Source organism: Filicampus tigris, chromosome 7, assembly GCF_054856515.1.
Source record: "Filicampus tigris isolate MCC_2025a chromosome 7, RoL_Ftig_1.0, whole genome shotgun sequence".
NCBI lineage: Eukaryota > Metazoa > Chordata > Actinopteri > Syngnathiformes > Syngnathidae > Filicampus > Filicampus tigris.
The window spans coordinates 8,144,510-8,162,834 of NC_141223.1; the positions used below are offsets into that span (position 1 = coordinate 8,144,510).

The window sequence follows — 18,325 nt, forward strand, 5'->3', positions numbered from 1 at the left end:
CAGATTTTTGTGAAGCACACTGTAAAAACAGTTGGGTTAAAAATAACACGACTTTGGGTCAAAAATGGACTGATCCACTACTCGGGTCAATTCGACCCACCTTTCTGGGTTAGTTTGCAGAAAACAACCCCAAATATCTGTAGTTTTGTTAGTGTGTAAGGTGACTGGGAGTGAGAAAAAGGAAGAGGGTGAAGATACAGCGGAAGATCAAATGGTGGAAGTCAAGAGAGGAGGAATGGTGTGGGGAAGCAGTTGAGAATAGCTCCGGCTTATCTGGAGGAACTGGCACATAATTGGCTTGATAAAGTAGCAGTGATAAGGGAGACAGGTAGGAACGTATCTTTTGGGCAGACAATAAAATAAAAAAAGAAAAAGAAACTTGAAGGCGTAATGAAGAGATTCAGGGAAGTGTACAGAAAAGAGGTTGACAAAAAGAGTTGGGATAGTGAGAGAGAGCAGTGAGGAGAGCAGACTGCCGTGCAAGGAAAGGGCACAGTATGTGAGCAGGGACGTGACACACTCAGCTCAACTTTATTCATAGAGCAATTTCAAGAGGAAGTCAACCCCAAAATGTTCTTCCCAAGAATATGTTATATGCAGCCCACTCGTCTAAACATCTCCATCTTAGGGGGCGGCCATTTTGCCACTTGAAAATGACATCATAGTTGCTCAGGGATCAGGTAACAACCAATCATGGCTCAGCTTCAGAAAACATGACAATAGCGCCAATTTAACACTATATGACTATATATATATATATATATATATATATATATATATATATATATATATATATATATATATATATATATATATACATATATATATATATCAGGGTTTCATGAAATAAAATACACAGAATGGAACACTCTTAAAACAGTTGGGTTAAACATAACACAATTTTGGGTCCAAACTAATTGGGTCGATTTGACCCACTTTCTTGCGTTGTTTTGTACAAAACAGTCCAATTTGTTGGGTTGTACAAAACTATCCATTTTTAGGGCGCTTGTTTTCTGCAAAAACAACCCAGAAGGTTGTGTCAAATTGTCCCAAGTAGTGGATCGGTCCGTTTTTGACCCCAAATGATTAATATTAATTAATTAATATTAACTCAACAGTTTTATAGAGTGAAAAGGTTTATAGGCCAGTAGTCAGACCAGCCAGCCATGTTGTATGCCTTGGACAAGGTAACAATGACCAGAAATCAGCATACAGAGCTGGAGGTGGTAGAATTGAAGATACTGAAAATTGGAAGGCTTGGAGACAAAGCCAGAGAGGCCACATAAAGATGTTTTGGACGTGAAAAGAATGAACCGTGGCTATTTATCGATAGAAGGATGCTGGAAATGGAGCCAAGGAGACCAAAGAGGAGATTTATGAATGTGGCGAGGGAAAACTAGCAGCTAGCTGGACTCAAGAGTAGAAGATGCAGAGGACAGGGAGAGATGGAAGAGGATGATTTGCTGTGGCAACTGCTGACTAGGGTTAAGCCCAAAAGGGAAAGAAGAATCAATAACTCATTTATTACAGAGAACTCTTGTCATCTTAATGGGAGAAGCAGAGCTAGTTACCTAATTTGATGTCATCGCAGCGATAGTTTGTCTTCACTTTGAACGGAACCCTCTGCGTTCAAAATGTGAGGCACCCCTTGCATCAGTAAAATTACGATTTTAAAGGCAAATATGAGTACTGTGGTTGGAACATAGACAACTTGAGGTTTCTCAGGGACCACCGGGAGTCCACAGACCACTCTCTGATAAACACTGCTCAACATCCCTGCGAGTTCTGCATGGGATCAGCACCCTGGACAGCAGTATTCACATCGGTGCTGTTCGGCGACTTACTGACTTAGTAGTCATGTTTACGCCCCTGCCATCCAATGATGTTTTCCCCATTGTGTTTATTGGTCCAAAATTTCCCTTTCTATAACATCTTGCCCATTTTAAAGGGGGAAATCAACGCACACATATTTTATGTTCTATGCAGGCCCACTAGTTGAAACATGGTATTCTGATTAATATTGCTAAATTGCTGATTAATAATATGATCAAATCCACCCCTTTTTAGCCATCTCTAGGGGCGGCCATTTTTTCACTTCTGTCGACTGAAAATCACATCACAACTGTTCAGGGCTCAGGTAACGATCAATCATGACTCGGGTTCAGAAAACAGGTGAGCCGTGATTGGTCGTTAACTGAGCCCTGAGCAACTGTGATGTCATTTTCAGTCGACAGAAGTGACAAAATGGCCGCCCCCACAGATGGCTAAAAACGGGTGGATTAACTCTTATTCCACAAAGACAATATTAATCAGAATGCTGAAAAATATGTTTGGGTTGACTTCCCTTTTAAGTCAAATTGGTATTAAATTATCTCACAAATTAGGAGGAGTGGAAAAGGCAGTAGGAAATGTGTTTGTGATTTATGTTTTTTTTTTATTAGTTTGTCCCCTTCCAGATAGACTGTTTGAAAGTGTCTTGCTTTGTCCCTGAACTGTGGGTCTTTTGGGTCATGGCTGTGTGTGTTTGTTTTTGTGTGTGCTGTGTTCACATAAAGTTTGCTGACTCTCTGGCTTGGCAGGCTAAAGGCTACATGGCATAATTCCCTTGTGTGCAAACTGTGGAAGTGTACACAACAGTGTGTGAATGCAATTTGCATATGCATGTGACCTTGTGCTATTTGTTATATCCTTAAAGCCAAGTGAATCATTCCCAGTGGGCATCTGTGATTTGGGTTATTGCAAAATGTGCATGCCTGGCTAAATGTAGACATCGTAAATGCACGACAGAGGAATGCGTTGCATTTAACACAAGTAGCATACTGTATATATGTAAATCAAATGTTGCCTTTTTTCAATTTAAGGAACATTTCACAAAATTGTGCCAAACAGTCGAACCAAAATTTGGGGGTGAGCCCGAGAATTTGGGTGAGTGGACGAGAGAGGTAAGTTACCAGGTAGTGTGGGAGTTTCAGCACGCGTCTCGATTTTGTGCATGTGTGTGCGTGTGTGTGTGTGTGGGCGAGTATGAGACCCAGCGAGCATGAGACCCAGCGAGCGATTGCATGAAGGCAGTTGTCATGGCAACAGAGCATGTCGTCTTTTTCTGCAAGAGCACTCGGCTGTCCCAGAATTCTACATCACTCTGTCGCTCAACTGTTGTTGTCTGCCAGTGTCCTTGTGAGTCTGTATCAATGCTTTCAATACTGTCTTTTTTTTAGGGGAGGGGATGGAGGGGGGGGGGGGGGGGTCTAAAACTAATAATGCCTGTCCCTTTTAAATCCTATATAGGGTCAGAACCATATTTACCAACTTTATAGCGATACCCACTGATGAAATGTGACTTCTCCTAGCCAACCAGCAGACATTGAAAATAAGAAAATATTTGAATTTGAATATAAAGAAAGAAAATATGGGCGGCACGGTGGATGATTGGTTAGCACATCCGCCTCACAGTACAGAGGTTGTGGGTTCGAGTCCGCCCCCGGCCTTCCCATGTGGAGTTTACATGTTCTCCCCGTGCTTGCGTGTTTTCAAATCCAGATCTGGTGTCCGTGGCGAACATGGAGAAAGCACACGCAGGCTTGTTGCGATCATGCAAAAAACACTCAGAAGGGGTTGTGTTTTCGCAATATAAAGCACGTACAGAACCAGTTGTGGGAAACCAGGACATCAGGAGCTCTAACTCACCACCCTTTTCTTCTACATAGACAGTACACGCATACACGCAGGCCATTACTCTCGCATTTAACATCTTAAGGATCAAAACACTGAGGCTGCTTAACCAAATCAGGCATTTCCAATATCCTATGTGGGGGGCTTTTGTTTTTTTTTCAAAGACTAATTCCCAGTAACAAAAAACACTGACATGGCTTAAAAAGCCACAGAACACCAAAGTAATTTCCCAATAGCTCATGTAGTCTATAAGCACCAGTTTAATTCCAAAGTCTTCATCTAGTGTTCAAGGCAGTTATCTTAAGAGAAATGGCAAAGATTAATCATCAGAAGCACAGGGAGTAGATTATGACTATATGGTCAGTGCAACACGTCACATGCACAAGTTCAAGGAATGTGACCCACATCACTGAAAACATCTAAATCTCCTTCCAAGGTCCATTGTGTAACAGTCTGGCGCCAGGTTTACATTTCCAACCAGTCAGCTGACAAACACGCTCGATTGTAGACGATTGTATTTAGCATAAATCAGGCCTTTGACAGTGCCTTTCCTGCTTTAATAATACATGTGATCATGTTGTCATGATGATATTGCGAAAATTACCAAACGGCGCCATTGCAACCACGGCGCACACTGCATGGTCAGAAATATTTTCCCGGAGATGGAAACCGGCTCACGTAAGTGGAGTAAGAATCCAAACGAAATCCTCTTATTCACATGCCTCAATAAAGATTATTAGTTGAATTAAGATTATGAGTTGAATTAGGACTATTCTTCTTGAATTGGCAGCTTTTCATTTGCAGCTATAAAATTACATCTGTTGTGTAATGTAATTTGCTCATTTTCCTAGAGAAAGAGCATTAAAATGCGATTGTGTTAATATTCCAGTCATGCAACGGCACAGAAATTAAAGCTTTGCTTGTCTCATCTCTACCATCTGTTCCTCCACCTTTACCTTAAAGGTCTTTCTCAATCTCAAAGAAACACCTGCGTTCACACACACACGCACACACGCACGCACGCACGCGCATTTGTAGCTTTGGTAGCAATGATCTGTATCCCTGAGAGAGAGAATGCCGGAGGAAGGTGCAAACATATCACCCCACCTGAGCTCGAACGCTCTACTCATCTATCCACATTTACCTTACCAGAATGTAGATAAAATACATTCATGACTGCCGTCTGGAACGTGCTGCAAAATGGAAACCTACCAAATGCTACCTGATTACAGCCTCTTATCAAACTTATAAGGGCGCCTGTTATTTGAAAAGACATCATCGAGGGCAATATTGGCTGGTAAACAGTTCTGGTAGAAGGGCCCTTGCTGTGGAATATACAAATGGATTAAACGAGTTTCTTTCTTTCTTTAAAGTTAAATAAATACATACAATTAAAAATACAGTTTATTAGTTGAATCTTTGATTGAATTTTTCCCTTAAATAATCAGTTCCCTGTCGGTTGTAATTGCTTATGTATGTCAGTGTAAAAAGTAGTTAACCACTGACACCATCCAATGTAAAAACAATAAATCACTCTATCTTAATTTTGTCAACAAGTGACAATGCGCATGGTCAGCATTGGTCACACTGGTCTAAAGTTTTGGGATGCCAGTGAGTCTTACTGTTTTGAATGTGACTGTTTTTCTTTTTTATTTAACACCCATTTTGAAGACATTTTTTCTTTTTTTTATACGTTGTTCAAAAAGCCACAAAAATCCAAAACAAAATACATATGCAGAGTTACTCGTAACGATGCTCGCTGAACTGAGGTATATAAATGAGGTTGATATGTCGCGTGTGACATCATGTATGTCGATGGCTTGAACCAGGGGTGCCCATTACGTCAATCGCGATCGACCGGTCATCGCGAAGGCATTGTGGGTAGATCGCCAGCCTATCATCCGTCCTCACTACTGTATTGCTACGTTCATGCTACGTTCACACCAACAGAGTTGGGAGCGTTTCTGGCGGCGCGTTTGAATTGCGGTCAGTGTAGTACGCACGGGCGGGCGCGGTTACGTGCGGGGCGGCGCGAATGATGCGTTTGGAGATGTGGGTCGTGGAGTGAAGCACCCAAAACCCGCCCATTCACTCCATTCGGCACGTGTAAAACAAGTCAACTTTTTTGCCATTTCCCCAAGCGGTAGCCAGTCAGCATCGGGCATTCTACGTCACACACAGCCACACAGCGTCGTGTTAGCTCGGCAGCTTTTTTTTTTTTTTTTTTACAGTTCTTGAACTTTACCAAGACAGCAATATTGTTAGCATTAGCATAGTGTGCAAAGAAGTTGACTTGTTTTATATGCGCTGAATGGAGCGAATGGGCGGATTGTACTTGCTACAACTCTGCTTGAAGCTGCATGGCTATCAGCGGCTACTGTCCGGACCATGCGTCCCTGGCTGATTCCATTCAGTGCAAGTCATCAGCGTAAGGTAATTACAAAACATTTTTTGTTGTTGTATTGTGCTATATAGGTTGATGCAGTCATGCCAGGTTCACCAGCATATACAGTACATATAAAAATAATTCTCCATATATTTATAAATAATGTGTTTTGCATTTTTAGTAGGTGGTAGATCATTTTGACACTGTCATGTCAATTAGTTCTCAGGCTGAAAAAGTGTGGGCACCCCTGGCTTAAACTTTGACGTTTTGGCTGATTTTACTGTCATTGTTTCCCCCAAATTTTTGCTTGAATTTCATATTGTATGCTCAGGGGTGTGAAACTCATTTTGATGTTATGACTGTGACAATTACACACTTTCAATAATTTAAATTACTGCATGCTGTATACAAAATAGCCTTGCCATTTGATTATTGTATTTTGTTAATCATCTGAATCGGAAATTAGAAGTCATGAAGTATAATGGCAAAGATTACATCCTACAGTTTATGATGAGAAGGGATTTTGTTCAAATTAATGTTAAAACTGGTTTAATTGAAGGAAAATTCAGCAAGAAGCATGTTATAGAAAATGATGTGGTGACCCCCAGGTGTGTGGCCTGCTGGGCACTGAAGTTAGGATGTTACTCTTTGCCACTTTTCTACCTATCCTAATAAATTGGGAGGGACCAAACTTATGTGTTCAAGGACTCCAAATAATTCCTAATTTCTGTAAAAGACAGCGTTGGTAGTCAGATGGTGAACTGTGGAAAAGTGAGAGGTGCCGGAGTTTGTGCATCCCCCCGCCCCCTTTTTTTAAGCGTTGATACTGAGGAGCTGGTGGTGAGGAAGGAAGGAGAATATCATCAAGGAAAGTGTGAATCCCTCAAAGTACCCGCATGCCTTTGCACCCTCAGTACGCATCTGTCTGCTTGGGGCACATGGAGGGGAGGGATACCGCAATAGCTGACGCAACAGGACGTGTGACCGCGCACCTCTCCCCTCCTCAGAGAATATCTGCCCCCGCCCCCCGCTAACCATATGCCTCGTAACATGACTTTCATGTCTTTCTCTGCACTGTCCTCGTCTCGTTGCCTTTGATGGAGTGCCAGAGGCTGGCAGATGCTCATGCGCACGCCGCCGCCTTCTGCGACTACGCTTTACAAACAGCAGGCACGCACGCGCGCACGCACACACACAGGCACGCATTTATGGTGATGAAATATCAAAGCTCAACGCGGCCTTGAACTGCCAAAAATGGCTGCGTAGCCGTCGCTGTATGGCCCCTCGTAAGAGCACGGACGTGTTCGTAAATTATATAGGAATGCTCCATGTATGCATTCATATTAGGCTGATGCTCAGAACAGGCCCTGGTGAAGAAGGGCAACATCTCATTATGGTTCGCAACAATTCCATGATTCCAAAGTGCAAAAGATATCAAAGAGACAGCAGAAGGAATTATTTGTTTTCCTTTGCTAGATTGGTCCTGATTTTAGCCGTCACTGTCACTCTTCCTTCTGGATTTTGGACTCTAAAAACAATCGTTTATTCAGTGTTTCAAGTTAAGAATTTCCCATTAAATCCGTTTTACTAGCATTAGGCGTTTGACAATCTGAGTGGCATTTAAAGTTCTTTGTGCCCAGTTGTGTGCTCCAATTTAATTATTTGTTTGGATTACGAATTATGGTGCTGGGTCCAACTGGAACATTTCGAATGGCTCTTCAGGCGATGCTTTATGTCCTCTGTCAGGTGGACACAATCTCTATCGGGGGATTGACAAACACTCACATTTCTCAAAGCAGCTTCTGTGACTGAAGACTGTTGGAAGAGAAAAGTGGGACAAGAGAAATTGTGGAGAAAAACTGACCTACATGAAAGGTTGTGTTGCACTGTGGAGTCCAGTAAAGTATTGCTGTGATTTTACTGGAAGACATGTTTTCTTGCAACTCATTATATTGATGCAAATATTTATGTATATTGACTTATGTACAGTATGTATCCGTAGAACCTCCTTGAAGAAGATTATGTAACAGCGGCACATGATGCGCATGTTTGTTAGAAACGTGGCAAATTTGCATATAAACTGATGACACTTAAATATGAATCATTTTAAGACAGCTACGGTTGGGATAGGCTCCGGCACGCCCGCGACCCTCGTGAGGATAAGCGGCTTGAAAAATGGATGATTGGGTTTGGGTTGGTTGCATTTATACTCAGTATTTTTTTATTGATTTTTTTTTTTTTTTAAGATGGCACGCATTATATAGTCAACGCTGTACAGTATTTTTTGTTTTTTTACGTGTGCACATTGTGTGCTAGCTGACATTAACTCATTCACTGCCATTGACGTATTTATTTGTCTTTTCACAGTCCAGCCATTCAATCGCAGGAGTTTATATAATTTTTTTTCCATTTTTTTTTTTTTTTTTTTTTTCAAACGTTAGGGTCGGTGAATGAGTTAAGTAAGACTGATCACGCGCCTAAGTGAATACGAGGCTGCTCATCCTCTGTAAAAGTCAATGTGTCTTGTAAGATATTTATGTGCATGCTGTGATAAATATTCACATCAATATCGTATTGCCTCAAAAAAGGAGTCTTATGTCTTCCCAATATTGCTCTGCTCATTTTTTTTGTTTTTTACCGCATCCTGTACCAGCGCTTTCACTCAGAGGATTCAAACTCAATAAAAGCATGAAATGTGTGGTTCATTTCTCTGCCCAAACCCTTATTGGTTCTGAAATATTGCACTTTTACTGCAAGCGCCTCGAAGGTGGCATCATGGACAGGAAATAAATGATACAGCAATGATAGCATAGCATCATCAGAAAGCTAATGGCTTTCTCTGTTGTGATCCCTCCACTGCTCCCAAAAGTGCGATACAAAACCAGATTTGCTGTTTCAACAATGCTGAAATGATTGCTGGAGATTACCGAGGAAAATGTCAAGAGCGCAGACCTCCGCTAAGTCTGAATTCTTAATTTAAGTAAAAACAATTTATACATTGTGTTTGTTTGTCCATCTGTTTGTTAAATGGCTGGCTATTTCCTGGTTCATGAAGTACACAGATGGGAGTCGCCATTATGATTTGGTTGGGTTCCAGTGATCGTAGAGAAAAACCATACTGACCCAAATGGAACAAAGTAAAAAAACACTCTTCTATGTGCACCCCTAACAAAGTACAAATTGTACTTCCAAGACTCATGCGCCATCCCTTTACAAAGTTATGTAGTAGTTTGTCATGTATTTTTTTTAAATATTTATTCCCAGGAGACTTTGGCTGAGAGGTGGGGTACACACTGTTCTGGTCAGCAGCCAATCGCAAAATTGTAGTCCTTAATTTGATGTTCAGTGACAACATCTGACAACATTTATTGCTTTCAAAAAAGTATAGTTGAAATGACTACACAAAGGCCTTAATTTTTTTTCCTCTGAGTCCACAAACGTGATTACCATTGGCATTACCCGGAGGGGTGGGAAGGGTGGTCAGTGCCCACCCATGGACACGCTCTGCCCACCCAAAGAAAACTGGATGTAGTTCTGATGAATGGGATATAAAAAATCCAAATCAAATCTACTTTTATTTGTATAGCCCAAATCACAACAACAGTTATCTCAATCAAGGCGAAAACAAAACAAAACACGTTTTAAGGTGCAGTAGCCCTACGCTGGATTTCGACCTACTTGAGCATTGTTGCACTTTTTTGCCCCCCCCACCCCAGGTAAGACTAATGTCCACCCACACCTGGCATCCTGGTAACACCACTGGTGGTTACAATCTTTTCAGACTCCCAGAGACAAAAAGGTGTGATGATAATTGATTCTTGATTGACTACATTAAACCTAACCTGTTTTAGGATTGTTTTTCGTATGCAACATCAGTGAATCCTAAATACTTGCAGGATGGATGGGCTTTGGCAAAATGACATCTGGCCAATAACTGTGTCCCCAATCAATTGAAACAGAACAAACCTAGAAGTAGACCACAGTGAGTCATCACAGAAGGACTTTTTCCATCCTGTGTTATTGCTTTGGAGCTCAATGCTATATCTCCCACTTTACAGCCACATCACTGACACATAAAGGCACTGTTATTCAGTGGCATGATTAGGCCTATAACATTCTCAAGCCCCCTTTAATATTTTTTTTTAATTAAAAAAAAATAATCTCATAGAGGTCTGCCCTGCAATCGATCCAATGAGCCATGACCGCCATTCGGAGTGGTTGAGAGTTGAGTGCATTTGCAGGCAGTGTTGGGCACCAATGACGTAAGAATGGCCATAGCAACATTGTTTTCAACATTGAAAGGCCTTTTGATATAGAACCTACTTTTTTTTTTTTTTTTCATCACATTGTGCAATAGTGTTCACAGAGGCTACATTTCCCCATACAGCAGAGCGGTATGGATTCTGGACAGGATGGCAGAGGAGGAAACTGAAGCGTACATCTTATCATTTTTCATACTTTTACAAATTCATGCATTTTATTGAGTCGCAGAACACTTCCTTCCACCATTTACTATATTTTTAACACTACCCACCAAAAGAAGCTTGTCTGTATCCAAGATGTCTAGCACAAATTGACAAAAGTACATTCAGGTGTGTCCTGCAAAATTTTAAAACCGTTTTTTTCGAGGCTCCACCCAATTGAAGTTGCTTTGTAGCTTTTTAGTAAAGGCCCAAGCTGTCAACCCTCTGACTAGCGTGACTAACCACATCAAACCGCTTCCACTCCAAATGCAGCCTAAAATAGCGTCTATTTTCTCCACTGCCGTTTAATGCATTACCAGCATATACCAAGGAAACATTTACAAGCATTAGTTTCTCTGCTTTCCGGTCGGAGGGGACACTACATCCTTTTCCTCATCGCGGAGCTCAACTTCTGCATTTTGGGACTGCAAACTTATATTATAATAATAATCTGTCCAATTTGAGGTAAATTGCGCTAAAATTAAAATACGTACCGTTATTGCCTACTTGTATAATGTAACATGAGGAGGTAGAGTGCCGAAGACAAGTACTTATGAAGATATTACACAAATTCGGTTTGATGCTAATTGACTACATTCGGCCGCAATGGCTTTGTTTTGGCCACAAATACGATACTGTATCTTGTCTGCTTTCAACACTCACATGCATTTTTGTTAGAAACTGCCACTCTAGTTAGTATTTGTAATCATTAAAACAATAACATGCTGAATTATAAATGTAATTTCTGTTCATTATTTTTATGTAGAGCTAATTAATTAATGCAGCATCCTTCTATATGCAAAGTGAGTAGGTGTATCTTGATGACTTGCAACATGCATATATATATACGTACATCCATCCATCCATCCATCCATTATCTATACTGCGTTATCCTCACGAGGGTCGCCGGGGTGCTGGGGCCTATCTCAGCTGTCTTCGGGCAGTAGGCGGGGTACACCCTGAACTGGTTGCCAGCCAATCGCAGGGCACATGCAGACAAACAAACATATACACTCACAATCACACCTGGGGGCAATTTAGAGTGTTCAGTTAACCTACCATGCATGTTTTTGGTTTTAATTTTTTTAATGTGTGAAGAAATCGGAGTAACCAGAGAAAACCTACGCAGGCATGGGGAGAACATGCAAACTCACAAAAAAAAAATAATATATATATATATATATATATATATATATATATATATATATATATATATATGCCACTCTGCTCAAAAATGATCTTATTTGTCATCTTTTATTTTTGGCCTGTCACAACCTAAGTAGGCTGTTTTGGACAATCACAGCACATAAATTGAAACCAGCCATGATATTACAAGGCCCACAAAGCTATAACCAAACAGAAAGAGGATGGGAGCTTCAATAAAAGCCAAATTGTGAGCTTTAGTGCAGCATTATCATTGTTATCAGTTGGCTTCATATCCGATTGTTTTTGACAAGTCAAATCAGAACAATAAAATTGTGTGATGTCCAAATAGATAGAAGCTTCCTGAGTTCAATCCTGAATCGTAAGCTGCGTCATGCACAACCATCAATCTTTACTGATTATCCGATGCAAGGTCACTTGGATTCTGTTGTTGGGGGAACACAGCTTAAAGCTCCCCAGCACACACATGCTCGTGTAGTTACATTTAGGTTTTTGCGTGTCCCATTATTTGTGTCATTAAGGATAATGGATGTGATCATAACCTGACAAATGGAAAATGAGCCGCTTCATCAATCACCTGCTTTACAACAGCTCACGCACCACCCTCCCCGAGCCACAGTCTTAACTCACTTTGCTTTCTGTGTAGTAGGCTGTGTACTCACATGAAGATTCTTTTACTTAAAATTCTACATTGTGGATGTAGCCATGAAAATGTCCCTAGACAGCCAGGAAAAAAAAAAATCCCAATTTTTCTACAAAGCGGTATGGCAGTTTTGTATTTAATCAACTCTATGAAGAATCAACATTCCTTCACAATGAGTTAGAGACATGGGTACTGTGTCAAGATTTGTCCATTTTAGACAAGTTGGTTCCATTTTCTTTTTCTTTTTGAGTGTAAACGAGCATGGAAGGTATTTGGTCCTCCACAGGCAGGTTCTTTCACTCCTTTGCTCACCGAATGAAAAGAGCAGGACACATCTTGTTTTTATTTGGTGCCTTACACTGCTCCGCTGCGTGCTTTTTTTCCATCTGTATCTGAGTGTTTCGTTTAAGATACAAATGTCTTACAATAAAACCTTGTGCGGATTAAGAATTACAAGAAAAATTCATATGCACTGTTCTTAAATACGTAATCCAAGCAATTTACAGTATCTTCAATTGATTTATTGGGCCATTTGCCTCTTCCTACTATTTTCATTATTTCTCAATTTCTCTGTCTTTCTTTATCAGTTCTAAATTTTATTTTAAATGTCCAAACATTAGAATGCAATACATTACAATACAATTCAACTTCATTTCTTCAGCGCATTTCACAACAGCTGCAACAGTAACAAAGCACTATTACAATTTAACAATTACACATTATTTGGAAAAAAAATCAACCTGTTTTAGTTTCTCTGCATCTATATTTAAAAAACCTGCTAAAAACAGACCAAGATTGTTCAGGGTATTCAATAAAATGAACATTCCTTAAAACTGTCTAGTGCAAATGAAAACTGCCAATAATATTTTACACATCCGCGGGCAATTTTTTTGTGACATATTTTCAAAACGTGACCTGCCGGATATGTGTCATGGGTTAAAAATAGGTCTAACCCGTGTCCTCAATACAAATCCCGTCCTTCACTTAGCAGTTGTGTTAGCGTTGACAACACATTGTTATTGGGTAAACAGTCGGTTTTAGGATACTGCAATTAGATTCTGTTGGCTTTCCAAGACTAATTTATATTTCGTCTGCGTGTTGAGTCGGCAAAGAGATTGATATGGTGCTGTTATTTTCTAACTTATGGACGATGAAAAGAGAGTCGCACCAGATGTTGATAATCGTCTGATTGTGAGATAGCAGTTTAAAATCACACAATGGTATTTTCTGAGATATTTCTGTAAAAGATCAGGCAATTCTCTGTTGTCGCTCATTCTAACATGTTAGATGGGGTCCAGGTCACGTTGGAGTCAAGTTTTTCACACCACCTTTTTGTATAGCTTTTGGTTGACCTGTCTAAGGCTGGATTTTTTTATTACAGTGTGTGCATGAGAGGTGACAGTCACCGCCTAGTTGGTGTGACAGTGCTAACAAGAAAAATGCAAATCGGTCTGGATCACAGGCTTTAGGTAAGTGTCCCATCTATATTCCAGTACCCAATAAAGCTTAAAGTGGAAAGTCAACGCAAATATTTTTTTTCAAGAATATGTTCTAGGCAAGCCCACTAGTTGAAACAGGGCATTCTGATAAATATTGCGTTTGTGGAATACCACAATACCACAAACGCAAAATTAATCAGAATGCCGTGTTTCAACTAGTGGGCCTGCTGGGAACATATTCTTGAAAAAAATATGTTTGGGTTGACTTCCGCTTTAAAACTGAAACATCTATCTCTCATTCAAAAATACAGGTGAAAATAGATAGCAAAAAGAGATATATCAGACAAACATAGAGGATTCTGATGCAACCAATACATACAGTGTGTGTGTGTGTATATATATATATATATATATATATATATATATAATATATATATATATTTTTTTTCTTTTTATCATTTTTTTCCTTAAATCGTTTGTGTTTGATGTGTATTTGATACAATGCCAAGGCCCGCTGTAAAGCGAGTAGTTGACATTTGGATGAAAAACACACACAAGCAAGATGTCTTTACGAGTTTATGATATTGTCCAGCTACTTATATGCACCAGAAGGGTTAAGCCCTGAAAAATAAATCACACAACAGCGAATCTTCAATCGAAATGAACAGAAAAGTGATTTCTATTGTCAACGGTGAAGGTCCTTGTTACTCATCTTGATTGTGGAGAGAATTTCATTCCAGCAGTCATGTACAATACAGCCACCGAGACTAAAGGGTAGATAAACATATTTGGTGCTCAAATGTCAAGGTCAGTGTAACTTCAAAGTAGGATCTGATTTCCTGGTTGCCATAGTTACTCATAACTACTTACCCAAAGGATATTTTATGAATCACTTAAAGGTCAGAGTGACACGGTGTTTACACAAAACCTTTATTGATACAGTACTTTATTGTTAGTGGGGGCAACTACCACAGCCAGGTGGCCGTTCCACTGTTGGCCATTGGACAGAGCCAGGAGTACTTTAAAATTCCCATTCAAGTCAAACTAATTGGCTGTGAGCATAATTTCCATGCAAAAGCTGTTGCAGAAATGAACATACTTGATCTTCATAATTAGGAGTGGAAAGAAAATCTTATTGAACCCTAACCCTTTATCCTGGATAAAGACTGACACCTAGTGGCTTGTCTGATAACTTGTGATAACTGTGATTTTTATGCTGATTCTATCAGGCAACCATTTGACGCTCGCGTGTGTGTATGCACGTAAGTGCGTGTGCACGCCGCCGCGCCTGTGTTTGTTGCTCTTTCTCCATGTTTTTTTGTTTAACTTTGAACATTATATGTTTTCTTTTAAACCGCTGCGCCTCAATGTACTTCCTGTCAATTTGATAGATATCTTCCCAATTAATATCCATTAATTAATGATCGCACATGTTTCAAGCTTTCCTTCTGTTTTCTTTTAGTTTAGTTTTTTTCTCCAAATAGTCACATGTATTTAAAAGAAGTAAGTTGGACTATATCTGAGTTAAACTTCTCCTCCTCCACCTCATCATCATTTTCAACATCATCAAGTACAAATGTTTTATAGTTCCTTAAAGAATGTCAACCCAAGAAATTGTTTTATGCACCTTAAGTTGTTTAAACACAACATTCAGATTAATATTGCGTTTGTGGAATATGAGTTAAGCAGAAAAATCTTTGTCCATCTCAGGGGGTGGCCATTTTGTCACTTGCTGTCGACTGAAAACGACATCATAGTTGTTCAGGGAACAACCAATCACGGTTCACCTGTTTTCCGAAGCTGAGCCTTGATTGGTCGTTACCTGAGCCCTGAGCAACTGTGATGTCATTTTCAGTTGACAGAAAGTGGCAAAATGACTGCCCACTGAGATGGCTGAAAAACGATGGATTTTGCTGCTTAACTCATACTCCACAAACGCATTAATCAGAATGGTGTGTTTATGGCGCATCGAACATATTGGAATTTTTTTTTTTTAGGTTGACTTACCCTTAAACTATCAACATTTAGTGGTTCACTGTTTATTTTTTGGGCTTTTGCCTTTGGTTGTCCAAACATCCCTGCAAGAGTGACTAGCTGGAGTCAGATATGACGTTCAAGTTGGAAAATTAGCATTGAACTCTTGTTGTGGCTTACTGTGAACTATCCAAGGCATGTTTTCCCCAATGTGTGAAAAGGAGCCAGGGAGTGTATTCAACTGTTTCATATGAATAAGAAAAACTCCCCTACATGTTTTTTGAACATGCTTTACTTGCTTGTGGTGTGTAAGAGTGGAGCCACATCTGGAAACAATAGAGCAGTAGATGCTGTCACTTTGCTCTTACCTCAGGCTTTTGAGGGAGCCCTTAAACAAACACCCATTCAGTCATAGTAAATTACAGGAAGGTAATCCAAGCTACAAACCCAGATATTTGGAAACCCTCGCCAGCACCTCACCAGCACTACCACAACACACACCTTTGAGCTCAGCTAGTGTGGGTTACAGCTAAAAGTCATACCAAACAAAGTCTTTGGGATTTAAATTCCTATCTTTGTTGCTCAGGGCTAAAATAATGACCAATCATGGCTCAGCTTCAGAAAACAGATGAACCGTGATTGGTGACTATCTGAGCCCTGGGCAACTCCAATGTCATCTTCAGTTGACAGAAGTGACAAAATGGTCGCCCCCTGAGCTAGCTAAAAACGGGTGGAATTCTCATATTCCACAAACGCAATATTAATCAGAATGCCGAGTTTAGACTAGTGGGCCTGCATAGAATATATTCTGTAAAAGAATATGTTTGGGTTGACTTCCCCTTTCAGAATGCAAATATTCAGCTCTCTCCACAGGTTTTCTATTTTGCTTGAGGTCTAGAGACCTCTTACTGATTCTTCTTATAGCCACGATTCTTCTTATAGCCACTGTTTTGTTGCCATGGCTATACTGTTTTGTTGTGTATCCCCAGCATTTTGACTGTCACCTTCAGTAAACAGAATGTGGAGACTGTTAATTCCTTTATGAGTGAGCAAATTTCCAAACACAGCCGGGGGTCAAACTGTGGTAAAAGTATAACCTTTCCGATTTGTTTGGTTTCTCATCAGACAGGAGGTGGCAGCATTGCTTAACTATTGTTATAAGTACTGGCGTATGCACGTGTGAGTGTGTTTCACTCTCACTCTTAATTAATGCACTCTAGTGGCTTAAACTTGATGATGACATCATGACAAGACGTCATTTACCCAATAACTTTTAAAATATTGTAAACACGTGCATGTAAAAACACACAGACGCACACTGAAAACTTCACATTTTGGTAACCAAAGCTTTTTTTTATTCATCTTCTGATACAAAAGTGTCATTTAAATAACAAACAAGTTTTAAACATTCTGTCACTTTTTACAAGGATAAATTAACATTTTTCCTATCATACACTGATCATCTTTCCAGATTTCTTCGATCTTATAGACTAAGACCAGCAATGGTGAACTAAACCCAACATTGATTCATATCTGGCCATCTCAACATTGACATACCTTATTGCCAGTGATTTATTTGATTTTTTTTTTTTACGTGGCCCGTGCCAAAGTAACTTAACTACTCTGTCATTGTGTGAAACATCAGGGGAGGCACAGTGCGGTCATACGGGAGGTGGCCGCCAAACGTTATGAGAAAAGGGAAACTGCATTAGCTCAGTCGGATGGTGGTCAGAGCTTTGCTTAATTCACTTTAGCTCAATGTAATGTTTGTTTGACTTAGGAAATTCAATCAGGGTGCCAAGGTATGCTGCGTTGAGGACCACTGGTGGCTGCTCCAGGCTTCTCAGGTTCACCACAATATTTAGAAATATCTACAACAAGGTCTCATTTCCCTTGGTAGGCCAAGACATAACACGAGTCTGTAAATTGATACCCTCACCTACTTCTGTATATTTACCTCAAAATGCATGTGACAGCAATGCGAGGCACTCTCTGGGTTCGCATGACACATTGAATGCTTGTGTCACAGGCCCTTGTGCACTCAAAAGTCCCCACGTTTGACTCTCGCATGTACGAGGACTAAATGTGACAAATGTTATACATTCCGAGACTCACTGAAACGCAAGCGCTTTGTTAGATTGTCGTGCAAACACAATAAGTATGTATACATTGATGAATGTTGCGCTAATACATGGTGAGTGAGATACTTGTGAATTGAGGAGTTTTCAATTCTCAAATGCTTCGAACAACATTTTCTTTTTTTTCTGGGTGTGACCAGATTGTCTGGGATGGCCACAATGAAGGCCTGTCGCGTCACTCGAACATGTTGTTTCTCCAATGGCTGTGCGGAACTTGGTTTGAAACTGGAACTGATGTTTGATATCACCCACATGACATCATTATATGGTCATAGATTATCTATGTATGGCAAGTGGATTTGGTTCCACCTCTTCCCAGTGTTTGAATGCATAGTTGCATGAGGGCGTGTGTTTGCAACTGCTGTATAGACGTTATGTCTTTTGGCAAGTGATTGTCTAATAACTTTGAATTCTGGCGAATGTTTGGAGAAGGCAGCTTTAATTTC

General features: G+C 40.1%; 1 long non-coding RNA gene across 1 annotated transcript in view; it reads left to right on the plus strand.

Annotated features, from left to right (window-relative positions):
• The first annotated feature begins 5,799 nt into the window (after positions 1 to 5,799).
• The window catches only part of LOC147144648 (uncharacterized), a 68,274-nt gene continuing 55,748 nt past the window's right edge, over positions 5,800 to 18,325 (plus strand). Inside the window, exons 1-2 of the long non-coding RNA XR_015087521.1 lie at positions 5,800 to 6,105; positions 13,710 to 13,797. This is a non-coding gene — a long non-coding RNA (uncharacterized LOC147144648). The remainder of the gene's footprint in view (positions 6,106 to 13,709; positions 13,798 to 18,325) is intronic.